Source organism: Pleurodeles waltl, chromosome 2_2, assembly GCF_031143425.1.
Source record: "Pleurodeles waltl isolate 20211129_DDA chromosome 2_2, aPleWal1.hap1.20221129, whole genome shotgun sequence".
NCBI classification, from domain to species: domain Eukaryota; kingdom Metazoa; phylum Chordata; class Amphibia; order Caudata; family Salamandridae; genus Pleurodeles; species Pleurodeles waltl.
This window is the reverse complement of record NC_090439.1, coordinates 577,705,942-577,724,104: the sequence shown is the minus strand read 5'-3', so window position 1 is coordinate 577,724,104 and position 18,163 is coordinate 577,705,942. Positions and strand designations below refer to the sequence as shown.

General features: G+C 41.1%; 1 protein-coding gene across 1 annotated transcript in view; it reads right to left on the bottom strand.

Moving 5' to 3' along the window:
* The window catches only part of RNF138 (ring finger protein 138), a 98,358-nt gene extending 80,447 nt beyond the window's left edge, over positions 1-17,911 (bottom strand). The window contains exon 1 of the mRNA XM_069218892.1: positions 17,838-17,911. The gene's annotated coding sequence lies outside the window, so the exon portion shown is untranslated. The remainder of the gene's footprint in view (positions 1-17,837) is intronic.
* Between the last annotated feature and the right edge of the window lie 252 nt (positions 17,912-18,163).

Sequence of the window (18,163 nt, the reverse complement as noted above, 5' to 3'; positions counted from 1 at the left end):
CCAATTTTCACAGCTTGTTAATACACTATATCGTTTTATCAGTAAAGCTGCAAGTTAGCGAAGAGGTTTTGGGACATTTCTTGTAAAGCTACTGTGTGTAGATGACACTATGTTATCACATCATGGTTTAGTAATATTTTTATTAAAATTGAGTGCTTAAACAAACTAAGAACCCCTCCTGCCCTAATGGCAATGTTGATAGTAAACTAAAAGAAGTCCTAGGTTATGTGGGCTAGATTCTTGTGATGCATGCAGCAAACTTTAGTCTACTTAAACAAAAGAGTTTTTTTTGTACTGGAGAAATGCATATTTGAAGGTTCAATCATATGTGAGAATTAAGAAGAAGACGACTCTATAAACTATTTGCCTAGGATCACACAATTTGAGACTCGTTTACGGGTCAAATACACTACAGTTAGGTCGAGTAAATTATTTAAGTTACTCGAACTGCAGGTCTAGTAACCTTTTTATGATTTTTTTGAGCCTTTGACCAAGATAAGCCTTTTCATTACATATTGCAGAGCAGCAGATGCAAGGAAGAGAAGTGCATATATGCTTCAGAGCATGAGACTGAAAGACAAAGTGGTTACTACTAAAAATTTATCAATAACAGATGCACTTCAGTCACATTTTTGTAATGTGTGGTTAGATGTTTTTGGCAGAAACTATTGCTTCTTGCTCAAATTATTCGAGACAATAATGTGCTACAGCAAGTGCTTCAATCATGCTGACGAATAATACATCACTGTGGTTTTGAGATTATATAAGACACTTATGTTGCAGTTTGAGTTTCAGATACAGAGCTGATCTGACCTCCCAGTCATATTTGATAAAACCTATACTATATTGCCAACCACACTTTTGTCGCTTCTTTATTTCTTCTCAGACATTTGGCATAGCCAGACAGGACCCCTCCCCCCACTTTCCATTCCCAGGCTGCCGAAGGAAACACTGCCTATCCAGAGTACTGCACAGATATCAGGTAAGCAGACACTGTGCTTTAAAACGAAAGTCTGCGTATTCAAAAACGTGGGTGGATTTTCCAAAGGTTGCTGTCCTAAAGGGTGAGGAGAGGTCAGGCTTCGTACCTTAAATGTTTAATTGCATGATTCGGTGCCAATTACAGTATGAATGGATAAAGAAATGCATGCATGATTTATGTTTTTTTTTTTTCTTCAGGGTGCAATATAATGTTTAGAGAAATGAAATGTAGCAATTTCCCGGTTGGACAGGAAGACTAGCTGGTGTGAATCCCCTTTGAAACAGAAGGAAGGCATAACAGGTAATAGTAGGTTACCCAAGGGACAGCTCCTGGAAGGGACAATCCTTTGGGAGTGGCCAAATGGTATCCGATTACATCCAGAGGGTTGCACTAGAAGTAGTGAGACGAACCATGTAACAGGTGTAAAGTCTGACGTGGCAAAGAGTCACTTGACCAGCGCTGGCAGGACTTACTCCGAATAATTTAGACGCAAGCTAACCAAATTCACAGATTTAAGATAGCTGGAAAGTGTCTGTAAGGAAGAGCGACCGTGGATGAGATATCAGTTAGAGAGTCTGACGTTTAGGTAAGGGGGACAACTAGATGGTTGCTGTCAATTTACTTTGCCCTGAGCTCGGTCAGGCCTGTGTTGAGAACCCGAGAAGGGCAGTAGTTGCAAGTAGATATTCCCCCATGAATAAGGAGGATGACAAAGGGTACAGTATTTCATATTCATAAGGGGCAAAATATAATGAAATGGCAGGGGTCCCCACCAGGTGTCATACAGTCTGATGTAAGCGAGGAAGTAAGGGTGTAAGATCTTTGCCATATTTTGGATATTCCAAAAGAAACCCCTAAAGTGTCCTTGAGGTAGGGAATACATAATTTCAGAAAAAAATCATGGGGAACAAAAATGAAATATCCCAAGGCAAGGGTAAAGATTAATAACAATTCTCTATGAGTGAGACGGATGATTCACTGTGGCATTGAATTAAAATTAATATTTTGATGGGTCCATGGAGAACCCCCGTACCATGTAACACCCCTCGGTTTGAAATAATAGCAGTTACTTATTACATTAGAAGCCCTCCTTGATGCATTTCTCATAAACATTCACATTCAGGAGCTTAAATAAAACATGATTGGGAGACCACATCCCAAGCACTGCAGATAGGTATTTACATGAATGATAATGTTTTAACATGTATTGTGTCAGGCACCAATCCACCCGGACCTCCCATCAATGCACTTGCCCCAGGTATGACCAAGGAAGAAGTGTTACACAGACTAGCGATAAGTATGGCTGATGTTCACCGATTTGATCTCACAACAATATATGTGAAGTCAGGTTACACTGCATGAGATTAATATGTGGTTATCACTGCCAAAGGCTAGCGATATTCATAAAGACAAATACATATCAGTTAAGGAGGCGAGGTCCAGAAGGGGCTTAGATAGTGGACAAATAAACAGGAGTTACATGTAGGAAACACACATCCTTGAGAGACAATATAGGTCCCTCTGGAATACAAGATTTAACAAAAAATATATATATATATCAAAATGCCTTCAGACAAGAAGAGGTACAAAAGTACTGTAAACAATGGTACAAAAAGGTAAAAAGGGCCACACTCAGCCATAGCCAAAGGAAAGGTTGTTAGATGAAGACATATCTGAACATACATTGACTTAAATTCACTTTAAGTATAAGAAAAAGTATAGACAGAAAAGGGAAGCCATCCTGTCATTATAGTGGGTATTCTGTGATACAAAAACAAACATGAAACCAACAGCACCTGAAGAGTCCGTGACACAGCCCCCAGAGAAGCTTTCATGAGAGAACTCCCACCTCTCATTAGGAATTATCCTATTCTGCCACCTGTAGGGTACTATCCTGTAAGATCCTATTAGAGTTAGGCCTACAGAGAAGAGACAAGGATCACAAGGAGCTGAGGTAACTACAGACCCCACCCCTGCAACTCCTCAGGCCAGTCCAGAACCAGACCGAAGAGACAGACTAATAAATGAACTGCAGCATACTGTGAGACAGGCAGAACAATCTGGAAGTCCTGACCCCCTTCGAGGGCAATGGACTACGGGTCATATTGTTCTTAGGCTGGGAGACACTTAGAGTCAGCTGAGGAATGGATAAGAGAAGAAGGATGGGAAAGGGAGGTAGAGACACCACTATATAGTGAACTCCTGACTGAGTTACAAGACACAGGAGCGGCGGAGAGCGAAGGAGAATGGAAGAAAGGCCTAACAGGGGTGTAGATGAACAGAGAACTAACCAGAAACCATATAATTTCCACCAGCATCCTATGCGGGGGTTATTGGCAGCAAGAGACACCCCAGACATGAGTAGCTGATTCTAAAAATGATTAGGTCAGATTTAGCACCCATAGGGATAATATAACAAAATGAGGGTAGTTCCTTTTGCCAACCCTTCTTGGATGAATTTGCAAGGTCCACTAAAAAAAAAAAAAAAAAAAAAGGGGGGGGGGTGGAGAAAGTCATGGGCCCGACAAGGGTTTTTCAATCTTTCGATTTAGCAACTGCAGAAGAAAGATTTATATGGCAGGGACGCGGTGACCCAGATTGGAACTACCCCTATATTCAAAAGTACCTCCCTGTCTGGGAGCGGAATGCTATAGACAAATCAAATGAAGCAATATGAAGTAACAGACCAGATTTAAGGTTAGGCCCGAGGCCTGTAAACCCTCAACCAATAACTCAGTTACCCCTCATTTTCAACCCACATATGTACCATGGCCACAGAAGGATAGAGAGAATTTAAAGAAAGCACTACCCCCACTGTCTGAGGGAGCGGGAAAACGGATAGGATGCTTTGAAAAACACACTGCTGGAGTGAACCTCGCCTTGGGTGATGTTAAAAGCTTGCAAAGTTCTTTAGTGGGAGACAAAGTAAATACCATTTTTGTCAGAGCAAGGTTCCCTCAAATAACATTGATAAATGCACAGTGGATAGGTCATTCTTCAACAATGTCCATCAATATGTCTGTGTTGCCCTCCAACGGACATACCCAGACAGATCAGATGTTGGAGTCATTATGGCAGACAGCTAAAACAGAGTGAGGAAATTGCAGAATTCATCACCAGAATGAAAGAACCATGAGTACAGGAATTAGGAAGTAACTGGAAAAACACGGGAGGAAATGCAATTTTTATTATACAACGTATTGAAACGGGGCCTGCCAACAAATATACAAGCAAGTTTAGATGGAGTAGTGGTAATAAAGGCTAAACCGTGGCCAGAAATACAAGCCCATATAATACATGATTTTAAGCAAAAACAAGAGAAGGATAAGGAGAACAGGCAGAGAGGGCCAAAGTAAGCTGGTACAACAGAAACTTAAAAAACCAAGTGCACAAGACGCACTTGTGCGCACCACCAATGGCTGTTGCAACTCCAGTAAAGGTGCAGGCAACAGGAGGGCGGCCAGCAAGTAACAGCATGAGGAGGTTTTTCGGGAGGCCAAGGGCCAGCGCAGGGAAGAAGACAAGGAGGATACAGGGTAGGGTAGCAGTGTTATTATTGTGGTAATATAGGTCATTTTGCAAAGGAATGCAGAACAAAAAAGAATGATGAGCAAGTGCAAGGATGGACTATCCTGCAGAGGCAAGATGCAATGGGCACCCCAACAAGAGAAACAGAGACCCCAGCAGGTACCTCAAGTTCAATGGACCGCACAACAGGGGCCAATACCACAGAGTGGACCCCAGGTTGAAAGGAACACTACAGGAGGACCAACACAAGTCAAGACAGAAGGATTAACAGTACAAGGAGGCAATCCCTTTCACGCACAACCCCAAATATCTAGAGGGACACCAATCAGGAGTTATACTCAATGAAAGAGCCGACAGACAACCACTATGTGTCCAATACTATCAGTAACCCATAGGACAGATGAGGAGCCCACTGTGACAGTAGCCATAGACGGTCACCCATATAGTTTTCAAATTGACAGTGGGGAAACCAAATCATGTATAAAAGAAGGAACACTACCACATTCTCACAAGTTAATGGACACAAAGGAGTTTTCTGGGGCCGTCAGCAGGGTTCCTTTTACTGAATCAGTGACCATGATTGTAGGAGACACACAAATTAAAGGACTATTGGTATATTCCTCAGACGCGCTCCAGTCAACCTTCTTGGAGGAGACCTAATGAATAAGTTGAATGTACCATCTCTTTTTTTAAAGATAGGTTGATGGTATGTTACACACCCTTATCACACCAGGTAGGATGCGGTCAGCCCGGGACATCTTGTTTGGGGTCAAGGGCAACAAGATTTCATGTTTACTTTGTCCTTGGGGCAAGTAGGCCCAACCCTCTGCAGCACAAACCCTTTGGCTGCCAGTTTACAGAGAGTGGAACTCTCTGCAGTTGAGGTAATGTGTTTCCAAAAGATAATGCTGTTTGAACTTATATTTATGGTTCATTATTTGAAAGCCTTCATTATTAGGGTGAGTGCTGTAAATCAATGTTTTAAGGTCACACTACCCTACTGACGTTGGTTCCAGTACAAAAAAAAGAGAAACTTGTACACACATGTTTGAAACGTTGAGGCTATGAGGCTAAGTATAATGCTCCCAGAATGCTCTCTGATTAGATGCAAATGTTTGCAGAAGCTTGTAAGCAAGAGAGAAGAGTCTTTGCTTTTAAAATAAAATGTTCAGAAAAAATGCTAGGGAAAAAGTTTTGCTACCATGAAATTTTAGGTACTATTTCTTTGAAGTGTCATTTAGTAAAATGTGTTGATGCATGCTAGTATTTCCCAAAAATATTTCTAATGGAAAATCAGTGTAACCATTTTCAACACGATTATGGGAAGCATGAAAATAAACAAACACTGAAAAAAGTCAACTGATCGGACATATTTTTATAAGTCTTTTAGTTTCATCAATGCGTGTCTTGTTTTGACATGGCTTTTGTAACACTTTATTGTTGTGGGAGCTACCAGGCCCTCAACATTGTAACAAACACTGGCAAAACCCCCCCAAAAGTTTTTGAACTCTAAAAGCACACGTTGCCACCAGTGGCATAACAAAGGCCCCGCAGCCGCCCTCCAGGGGACCCCTTCAGCACAGCTCCTGCCCTGAGTGAGTCTGAAGAGGGGGCTCCTCCATGTTCTTTGTAAAGGGGCACCCTCCAGTTTAGTTACGTCACTGATTGCCACTGTAGTTCCTGACACTGAACAAAACTACTTTGTGTGCCAATATGCTCCTTGTGGAAGAGCAGAATGCGATCACTCACAGTAAAGCCAGCCGATAGAGAGAGAAATAGAAGTTTAATAAAAACAAAATGTCTTTGTTAACACCAGACCTAATTAGGGACCAAGACCCACATGTAGGTAGCTTTTTGCATGTCGCAAACAGCAAATTTCGCTGTTTGCGACATGCAAAAAGCACACTGCGATGCACAAACCCAGTTTTGCGAATCGGTAACCTGGTTACCGAATCGCAAACCAGGTTTGCAACTCGCAATTAGGAAGGGGTGTTCCCTTCCTAATTGCGACTCGCAGTGCAATGTAGGGTTGTTTTGTGACCGCGGGCGCAAACCAATCGCAGTTTGCACCAATTTCAAATGGGTGCTAACCCATTCGCAAAAGGGAAGGGATCCCCATGGATGATGATTCAAGATTTCTGCCCCGGAACGATATAGTAATACAAGTTTCCAGTGGTACCAGATCAGTCAGTCCTATTTACCAACATTCCTACGGGTTCTACCCACTTTTCGGTGATTGATTTGAAAAATGCTTTTTTCAGCATTCGATTGCCCCCAGATAGTCAATATTTAACAGGTTTTACGTACAAACACAATATTGCTATAGAAGGCTTCCAAAGAGCTATTGTGTGCCCTGGAGTACCTTTAACAGGACAGTGACAAAGAATTTAAAGTTCTACAGTAAGTGGATGATGTTATGGTATGTAGCCCCACTAAAAATATATATAGAGATCACACTATTGGTCTCCTTTGCATCCTTGCAGAAAAGGGATACAATATGGACAAAGACAAATTGCAATATGTGCAGACAGAAGTCCACTATTTGTGGGCAGATTATATCCAATGACAGGAGGAGGGTGACATTTTACAGGGCAGAGAGCAACAAGAACATGCCTAAAGCCACCACCACAAAACAAATACAGTAGTACCTGGGACTCTGTATTACATGAGACAGTGTGTATTTGATTATTCCACCCTGACTGCACCACTTCTGACCGCTATAAAAGATTCCCATACCAATGATAGCAACATAAATTGGACTGATGAAAGAGAGAATTTCAGGAGCTAAAAAAAGCAAATCACAAACACTCAAGTGTTAGGTGCACCTGACTACAACAACATATTCTACCTCTTCTGTCATTGTAATGGAATGACAGTGACAGCACTACTGACTCAACTGACATCTATGGGACACAAATCAAATGCCTATCACAGTGGGCTGCTAGATCCTGTCATGAAAGATTACTACCCATGTGAGCAAGCGCCGGCTACGGCAGCTTTTGCAGTCCAGAAAAACACCACTACAGTGATGGGATCACCTTTAACACTGTAGGTAGAGCATACAACATTTGCTTTCTTACAAAGAGGCAAGAGTACCCTCACAACTGAGAGAACATCTGGATACAAAGTAATACTTTCAGTACCAGCATTGCAAGAGGTTCGCTGTCAGTTAATACAGCGACACTCTTTGCACAACAAGTTACCAACGATGAACAAGTACATGGCTGTGCTAATTACATACCAGATGAACAAAGTAAGTTTGGAGAAGACCCCACCCCAGGGAGCATGTTGCTCTTTGTTGATGGGATAAAACATTCTGGAGCAGCAGTTGTAAGAGCTGAACACAGGGGGCATCTGATACATTACAAATTAGTCAGATGCCACTACCTTCTCATTTTTCAGCAGAAGCTGCATAATTAGTGGCCACAATTGAATAATTACAGCGGGCTGAGGGACTAGAGGTCACCATTTACTCAGATTCAGCATATGCCACCACCACTGTGCATTCTAGCATTCACAGATGGGAAAGGAGGGGATTTCCTAAATCTGATTGGTCACCCGTGGTGCAGAAGGATTTATTGACAGAATTGATAAAAGTTCCAACTCTTGCATCCAAAATAGCAGTGATAAAATGTGAAGCGCACACCAATCAGCAAGACTCATCTGCAGGGGTAATGCTCTGGCAGATTGGGCAGCAAAAGAAGCAGTTAAAGCATCCCCAAATTATAATGAATATGATGAAAATACATTAGGAATGAATGACAAGCATGCAACAAGATGCTACTGAAATACCACCCCCCATTTGTAGTAAGCAATGTTCAAAAAGTCATTTAACAATCGGTTATGTAGATATTTGGATCAGCTGTTAGCTGAGGCCTCAGTCTCAATATATTTCTGCAGGCGACGATTGTAATACCGCTTTACCACACTTTCAACTCCAACAATAACGGGCTAACAGCTGATCCAAATATCTACATGACCGATTGTTAAATGACTTTTTGAACATTGCTTACTATAAATGCCTTGAGAAAGCCCTGGCCCACGCGCCTTTGGGGCGAAATACGTGTTGCCTGGCCTAATCCACATTCCTTTGGACTTATGAGTGTCTACACCTCTACTATGCATTTTTGCCCTTCCTAAATAATCAATTGGATTTGGAGCAACATTGACTCTGATGTAAGCCTTGTTTGATGTAAACCAATTGTCCTTAGAGGAAAAAAGGACTCGGAGAAGATTAATTATACTTATATAGTGGGTACCTCACCGCCTTTTGACTTACCCTTAACAATAGCACTGCAAAAGACAGATGCCCATGAGACGGCTGAGGTTTTAGGGGATGATATGAGTTATTTATCTCAGTTATTGAAGTCAGCCAAGTTCTTCTTTAAAAAGGTGTTGCGAAAGGAGAAGTGCACCACCGCAGGCTAGCAGACAGTTGGAAAACAACGGCACATCCGGAACTTTGTGAAAGAAAAAACTAAATATATGGAGGGACAAGAAGTTCAAAGGTCCTTTTTCAGCGACAATGAGTACTCCCACCGCAGTGAAAGTGGATGGCACAAAACCATGAATAGACATGTTGGATGTTCGACTGGTCCCTGCTTTGTGCCAAGCATCACCATAATCAGAGGGAGAATTAGAGGAGGAAAGAGAAACAAAATTAACAACGTCTCCCTTCAAAGTGTGAGTAGAGTGTTTTATAGAATCTGCCAGCGGACAGTTATGTATTTAAATTTTTTTCTTTTTATGTTTTATGTCGCTGGCTGCACTGCAGTGGTATTTTAGCCCATGTATAGTACTAGGTCAGTGTATCACAAGCTTGTAGTGAGCAGTATACGAGCACACAAATGTATCTCATAGTATTCATGCTAGCTTATTAGATAATTTGTGGTATCAGCACATGATGAAGATAGGCATGCAGACTGTTAATTAATCATGTTTTGTTTGTTGTTTGATTCCATACTAGTGACAGGTTACACTCGTCCAAAGAAGTACCCCCCCCCCAATATTACCCAGTGTCTATACACCTCTTTGTTTGCAGAATGCGAGCACAGATGCAGCCCCTGCATGTAAAACAGCGAACATACCTAGTAAACACCACACAATAGGAGAAAAAGTTAGTAGACATAATCAATGCCCTGACAGACCACAAAGAACTAGTAGTGAAACAGGCACAATGGCCAAGACATTGAACAAGATGAAATGTGGAGAGCTAAAATATTTCAACAGGGATTTTTTAGGGGTATCCCTACCTACACTTTTCTATAAAAACTACTCTGCGACACCTCGGCCCCAAAATTGTCATAAGAAACCATATTTCAGAGTAAATGGATCAGTATATGCTCATGGTCACTGGCACCATGGCGCTACATTTGGATGCAGGGCCCTTTCCTTATGGAAGGGATTATATTGCACCGCAAAAGTGTCAGGCAGTATGGGATAAGAACATATCTAGACTAACTTGGGTAGAAACACCCAAAACTCTTTGAGTAGGTAGAAAACCCATTATATTTGCTTTATGTTTCGGGGGAATGGAACAGTCACAGTGGGGAACAACATCAAATGCATCACCACAAGGTATGATGTTGACATGCAATGGGGCACCTCCAGTTTAATAGACTACTACTGGCATTGCGGAGAGTGTCTCTATATGCGACTGGAGAGGTCTCTGCTAATTGGTCACCGTACACACCCACCCCCTCCTTGGCGATTCCAGGAGTGGACGTTTTGAAGTTACATGACCATCCCATAAGCCGTCCAACTACCTTGTTGCACCATCGTCAGAGGCAGAAATGTGCAGATTATTTTGGAACTACAACATGGAAAAATGTATTGCAGGAGCACAGGTTGCTCAATGATGCCCAGTTGTTCTTTGGAAGCATCTTTCCATTTTGTCCAAGCAAAAGCGACTGCTGATAGTAAATGTAGAAAAGAAAGAAGGGCCACTCTTGCTAATGCACGGATCAGCGGAAATTAAAGTGCATAATTGCATGTGGTTTAAGACAAACACAAGCCCAAACTGTTTATGATGTCAGAATAGAGAGCAAGAATATGGTAGGTGCCTGGATGAAAGACACACACGAGTTGAAGTAGATAAGTATAATTAGTAACACAGCAGAAACTGAAGGTCACAGCATGCATTTCAGGCCGCATTGTAATGCACGTCTCTGAGAAAGAATGTAGAGCACAGAAATACGAGCGGACAAGATCAGCCTTTTGTTTACATATTGCAGAGCAGCAGACACATAGGAAGAAAAGTGATGATATGCTTCAGAGCATGAGACTAAGACACCGTGATTAGTTACTATTAAAAATAGATCAATAACAGGTACACTTCAGTTACATTTTTGTAAAATGTGGTTAGATGTTTTGGGCAGAAACTATTGCTTCTTGTTAAGATTATTAGAGACAACAATGTGCTAGAGCAAGGGCTTCATTTAATATGCATGCTGACAAATAATACATCACTGTGGTTTTGAAACTATATAAGACGCTGTCTGTTATGTTGCAGTTTGAGTTCAGTTCCAGAGCTTATCTGACCTCCTGGCCGTATTTGATAAAAATCTGTACAATATTGCTAACCAGAATTTTGTCACTTCTTTATTTCTTCTCCGACAACACATTGGAAAAAGCATTTTTCTGGTCATAAATGGTCCAGTGGGCCATTTGCGACCAGTAAAATGTTTTATACATCTGGCCCTAGGGTTTAGTACATTAGGAAAACCTTTTTACCAGACTCAACCCTCTGATTTACTGAATCAGAGCGTTTTCAACCAATACAAAAGGTTTGTATAAAAGGCCCTTAGCATTTACATTATGAGACTGACTTAAACTCCACGCAACACAAACAATCCAAAAAAGTAAATGGGGTTTTCCAAAATTTCATAGTATGCTTCAAAGCATGGTGCAACAGAGAAAAATGAGGGTGCAGGAATATTTTAACATTTGTTACATGAAGTTGAAAGGCAGTGTTTTAACATTTTATTTTAACGAATCTGATAGTTCCTACTTTATGCAGATGAAGTGATGTGTGCTACATGTCACGTATGTGAAATGCTGAATTTGGAGGCTGCAAGTAGAATACTATCAATTGTGCATACTCGGAAGGACCTTCACAACCAAACTTAGAAAAGAATGTGCATATTTTTATCATTCTAAAAGAGAAGCACTAAAAATGTGCGTGAAAGCATGCAAACAATAGTGAAGACTACTCAAAGCCCAGGTTACAACTGAAGCATTCAGGTTATGCTAGTATAATTAAAGTCCTACACCACATCACCCATGTACAAAGTAAACCTTTTTCTGAGTAGTAAAGATATACTTCAATGCCAGTCAAACGAAAAGCTTGGTGTAACAAAAGACAGGTAGTTGAGGGGCCTAAATAGGTTACCATTAATAAGAGCAAATTCAAGATCACGTCTTATCAAAGCATTCTACTCCATTACACAATTTCTGTTACAAACCTTTCATGCAAATTTGATAAAAGGAGCGCAGATAAACATCAGGGTGTTCACAAAGGAAGTATTTGGCCTCAGCACAAAAAACAACAATGCACGATTATATAAATATTTTTTAGTACTTGCAAGCATTTAAAACGCACAAGCCAATATTTCAAGTCGGCACAGAAAAGAAGCAATCACAGTTATCAGGGGAAAGCGTTGGTAGTGCAGGCAAACACTATGTTAAATAGAAAGTGAATATTTCAAGTGATGACAGAAAACAGATAAGCACAATTTAATTAAGAAACTTTCTAAAAAAAATGATCATTACAGCCAGCTCTGCCACCAAGTACTAGAGTGAAATTAACTAGATTTAGACAAATATCAATGTATAGAGTCAGAGTGCAGACAGTCAATGTAAAGGGTGCTAATGCTGAAGTGGACTGAATAATTTCCCTATACCTTGGGGAGGCCTAAAATCAAGCACAGTACTCTTAAACCGCTCTAATAAGATAAACAGTCTATGTTCTTGCAGGAGTGCAAATGTTCGGAAATTGGGGATTAGGTTGGGGAGGGAGGCTGGAATATTTCACATTTCTTACAGAAGATGACATGGTCACCGGGGATTTTGAGTTTAAGGCAGAGGTTCCACAGCCAGGAAAGACCTGGGAAACAACTTTGCAAATGTGTTTCTTGTTGCACCTAACTCACAACGGCCAAGCTCTGTTTGCTGGGACTGGAGTCTTAACAGTTGCAACCAGGGCAAACAATTGAAGAAAATATTTTTATTAGCACTCATGTGAGTCACAGGAAGACAAAATGCTCAGAAATACTAGGAGATTATCAAGTGATACAAAACTCTAAGCAACATGCACATAACCTGCTGCTAGAGCGTTATTTAACTTGAGGGTTTTGAAACCGGCTGGTTCTATTTCAAGTGTCCTTATTAGAATTTTTGACTGTGTAGAGTTTCTCACAGCAGACAGAACTGGATCTGGCTCCAAGCAGAAGTACCCACAATACAGACACAATGAAGTCTGATATTTCTGCACCTGGCTGCAATTAACCTTTCTCAAGCAGCAATTAGAGATAAACAAAAGGTAGGCCCGGTGTAGGAATATCTGTGTGTTGACCACTGACTTGGTGACGCACCACTTTGTACTTGGCTTAGCTGCCCACCGTCACTTTAGTGGTCACTAGTTATAGACTCCATTTTGTATTCAGCCTAGAATCCATTTTGTGTTCAGCTTAGCCTCACTGCTACGTTAGGGGTGCAAGTAGTTTTCCGTACAAACATGTTATGCAACGTGTTTTCTATTTCTGCGTGTTCTCTTTCTCACCAAAGAGCTAGCACATATTATCACCTAAGAACTAGTACATTTAATGAAGGAGTTAGGCAGTCAGCACGATAAGAATGTGCCAGACTGACGTTTATAGTGCAAGCAGGGAACGGTTTCACATTGGGAGGGGTGCCTTGGGATTCTGGCCAGGTCCCAACGCATTAGTTTCAAAGCTTACCTAAACTAGCCAGCATTTTTTAATATTTATTGTTTATGGGAGGGGTTTTTCTAGAAAGCCCATTCTCCCGTTCTTTACGATATAAAAGATGGCCCTGCTCAGCAGTCGTGAATTCCGAGACCTCGGTCACGATTTAGACGTCAAATGCCTGACACCTGTCCCGTGAGGGTGAAGATCTCTTTCTTGCAGTTGAACGGGGTCATCTTCTTGCTGGCATCAGAAAGATGAAGCATCTGACAGGCACTACGGTGATTAATTTTTATTAATTATTTGCTTAGCATTCTGTATGAATATAAAGCCATATATCAATATGATTGTTTGCATCCTTGCATGTATATATTTTCTATTTATAGATTGAAGATTCTTTATACATGGTCTTACGTTATTGTTGCACATTTTGAAAGTACACTTTTTACTATTCAAACCTTCCTTCACAAACCTTGCAAAAAGGCTATAATAAATGTCTTCTTCAGATTAAGAAGTGCATTCCAGAGAATCTTTTTGACTCCTTTCAGTGTGTATATTTTGGCTCAGTCAAAAGTAAAGCCAAACACCCGGCCTAGAAACTTCCTCCACTTGTAAAACAAAAACTACAATGCCACCCTTCACCCCTACCAGCTTCCAAACAGTAGTACTCGAAAAGCATTAATCAGCAACAAGGCTAATGGAACTGCTAGAAGTAGTCTTTTCTACATCCTCCTCGCTTCATAGTATGGGTTTCCACTTCCCAGCGACAAGGATGCAGGTAACACACTTCCACTATTTTGAGAAACTATCATCACCCCATCTTGTGCCACATCACAATTAAGGGCATCACAAATGGGCCCCACGTAGCATTCTTATTAGTAGTCAGAGCCAAACTTTAAAGGTGAACCTTAGAAGACATCCACTTAAGCATTTGCAGAATCTCCTCTATGTTTGCATTTTTTACCCATATGCTCTCTCACACAGCTATTGTCATGGGGTTACTGCTGATTTGACCTCACCCTAATATTTTCAATATTCCCCTATATATGGGTCCAGCCATCACTTTACGCTTCCAACCGTTGAGGTGATCAGCTGTTCTTTATGAATGAGTAGCCAAGCAGTAGCCTTTCAGGAAATAGGCTGTTCACTCGATTCTTATCAGAAATGCCGAATATAGCACTGTCCCCGGTTTCTTGCTACAGTTTTGCATACTCGGATTTCATGCAATTTAAAAAAAAAAAAAAAAAAGTATCTTCTGGACTCCAAATACCTTAACTTCAAACTTTCAATTATTGCCTCTCCTGCTCTTTCAGATGAACCTCTGCTTACTTTCCATCTTCTGCATGCCTCAGCTTCCTGAGCATAACTTCCTCCAAGTACCATAGTAACATGCATGCCTTCCATAACTCCCATTATTATAATTTTCCACATTGTCCACACCTCATTTCAACTATCACAACTATCCTTTAAAAGTCATATTGCTTTATCCTAGCAGGGTGATCTTTGCATTTTCTTATGTACACCCACTGCATTATATATATATATATACATATATATATATATCTGTCTGCACATTATTTAAAAATGCATGCTGCATTTAGAGTTGATTGATTGAACATGCACAACATATGTTTGCATTAATATAGTTTCACAGTCTATTATTCACATATATTGATACATGTGTGTTCTTAAATATCTATTGGCCCAAGCTGTCTCCTGCATTTTACCTGGTCATCTTCTGCCACAGCAAGTGCAGAAAGAGAGCAAAAGAGGGGAGTAAACTACAACTACTGCATAAAATGAATAAGAGGGGTGAAGCACCAATGCATGAAGGACATTAGTCCTTGTCTGCAGTCACCAACCCAGACCTAATTATCCATGGCATTCAAATACAGCATATGAAAAATACCATGCAACTGTAACCTGAGGAGCTCTTGGTGTCACCTGTGCCACGCAATCTCTCTTTGTTCAGTTCAACAAGTCAAAAGAAAGTAAGTAAATAGGCTGTCACAAGAAGGTATGTAATCAATCCTGCCAAAAAAGTGACAATGAAGAGCAGGTAGGCATCACCATGAATCACAATCCATAAACTCGATATAAAAAAAATAAAATAATAATATTAATAATTATTGTCCAAGCCTCAATTTTGAGAAAGATCCACAACAAAGTCACCCAGAGTCCCAAGCCGGATGGACAAGGTACATTTTTTTACTCTACCTACCAGTTAAGTAAAGGTACCCCATCTTCTGTGTATAAAGAAAATATGTTTTTTGACCTGTTGTCTACATTTGGGTTTGAGAAGGACTCTGGATACCCACTGTAAGTGCTGTTGCTCCTTTAAATAGGCTAATCAGAGGCAAGAGCTTAAGAACCATATAAATAACCACCTACCTTTCTGTGGGTTGCCATAGGTGCTCATCCTCCCATGGAGTTTGAAGCCTCGCTTGCAACGGTCACCATATCTGTGTGATCCCTGCTCCGGCTACTCAGACCCGAGCAAGCAGTTGAGAAACAAAAGGTTGCATTGCCTTACACTGCTCTCAAAGATACTCACCCTTGTTGAATCTGCTGGTCTATCCTCACATGAATCCTCAGCCCCCCACCCCTCCTACAGTTCTCTGTTGTGGCAGTGGATGCTAACACCTCCAACACCCCAGTTTAGGGACCCCTCCTGCTGGTCCTAGCTCTATTAACAGAACTAACAACCCCATGTGTATAAGTGTGTGAGGTGCTGAGGATGCAAGAAACCTACACTCTTCAGCGCAACTGTTGCGGCCACTAACAAACGGCAACCCGTACCACAAAAACGCATGTATACCTACCACTTCTCAACTGCTTCTTTCTGTAGAGAACTTCACATATACTGCTGAATATTCATAACATGGGTTCAGATCATCTAACCTTGAAAATATTTGTACTGTCAGGTAAGAATGGGGGGATCCTTGAACATGGTAGAGTTAGGAGAGAGGACAGGGCTTGCAGCACAGTCTGAAAAGACCCGATAAATACTGATGAAAGCTGGTATTGCCACCAAATGTTTGGGTATGATGGTCACTCTAGTTTCAGGGATTTTGCAAATCTCCAGATGGACGTCAACTGTGCAGAGCCTCCATCCCTGAGGTGGACACCTACTCTGCACATGGGGATGCCAAATCACCATGTGCACACCATGTGATATCAGCTCTACACTTGGAAACCATAAGCAGCATGCCAATATTGTGCAACACACAGTGGCACCATGTGAGTTGGCAAGTATGTTTGTCCATAATCATTTATATCCCAATATGTATAGTTCACACTTCACTCACCTTCTCCAGGAGCAGAACTTAGAATCTGAAAATTGACACCTCCAATGCTTTTTCCCCGAAAACGTCTTCAGCTGTTTACCGTGTACTTCCTAACAAACCAGACAGATTTATTCCAAGGTCGAAGGGCAGGGTCATGTTAGGCAGCATGGCAGGGGGGTAAAACTGGAACAGCTGAGAAGAAGCACTCAAGTTTAACAATGCCTTGATCCATTAAAAGTGCGGCTTTTCCTATTTTGATTCTGTTACTTCCAGTCCTGTTTAGATATATTATGAATTCAGGACTACGCGTATCATAGTAAAACGGGCGTAGCTTGGACAGGAAGTTATTTTTTTTTCGGGGAGGTCGGAGCGGTGAGATTAAGATTCTCCAACGATCACACTGGCACATAATATCAAAATACATTAGAGGACAAAATAGGGAACATGAGAGGGGATAAAGGGGCAGAGGAAAGGGAGACGAATGCGGATTAATAAGGGTACTAAGTAATAGAAAACACTTTTTTGTAAGATAATCAACATTTCTGAAGACTTTCAAAGCAGAGAAGGAGAATGTGTGTGTGTATTTTTTTGTGTGTGTATGGAAAACTTCCTCGTGAAATCGGACAAACACCTCACCATACCCGACTGAAAGCACCTGTACCCAACAATTTTCCAGAAAATACATTTATTAAGGGGGTGGTGTAAGACCAACACTCCCGATCCCCGAAGCTACGTCCCTGGAAAAAAAAACTGCTCGATGTGCGAGCTACGCGCGCACCGAGAAGCTTGAAAGCGCTTACATTGCTCATGCCTACCTACGTTCAGGAGTAGCAGTGGGTTTTGACGCGCGGGAAAATACATTTGTTAAAAAAAAAAAAAAAACATTCGGAACTCAAATACCCACTTATATTCGGAGAACCCAAAATGTAAACAGCGTAACTCCACCGACCGCATAAATGTATTTTGTAACACGGCCGGGGATCATTCCTATGGAACCTGGCGTTACAACATAAGGGAGTCACATATAAAATGTGACCAACATTTACTGCGAAAGAAATTACGACCTTCCCCACCAATCCTCCTGTAACCATATAGTCAGTCTATCAACAAACATACCGTCAGCCTTCAACCCGGAGTGCTTCTCCCAAATGCCCACCTGCAACGATTTATTCAGTATACTGCTCGCTAAGCAAGTGGGATGAGGATGAGAAGTGAGGCATGCTGGGAATTGTAGTTTAAAAACAAGTTCTCATCAGCCAACAAAATATATGTATTGAAAAGAACACGAATATTGCATGATGTGTAAAAATACACATCTCTTTTCAGAACTATATCTGTTTATGTTATTTTCACACATTCAATAACAGGTTTGCCAAATGTCCTACGAAAATTCAAGAATGCTTGCATGTCAAGTGTGTCAGCTTGAGTTTTCTTAAGCTAAC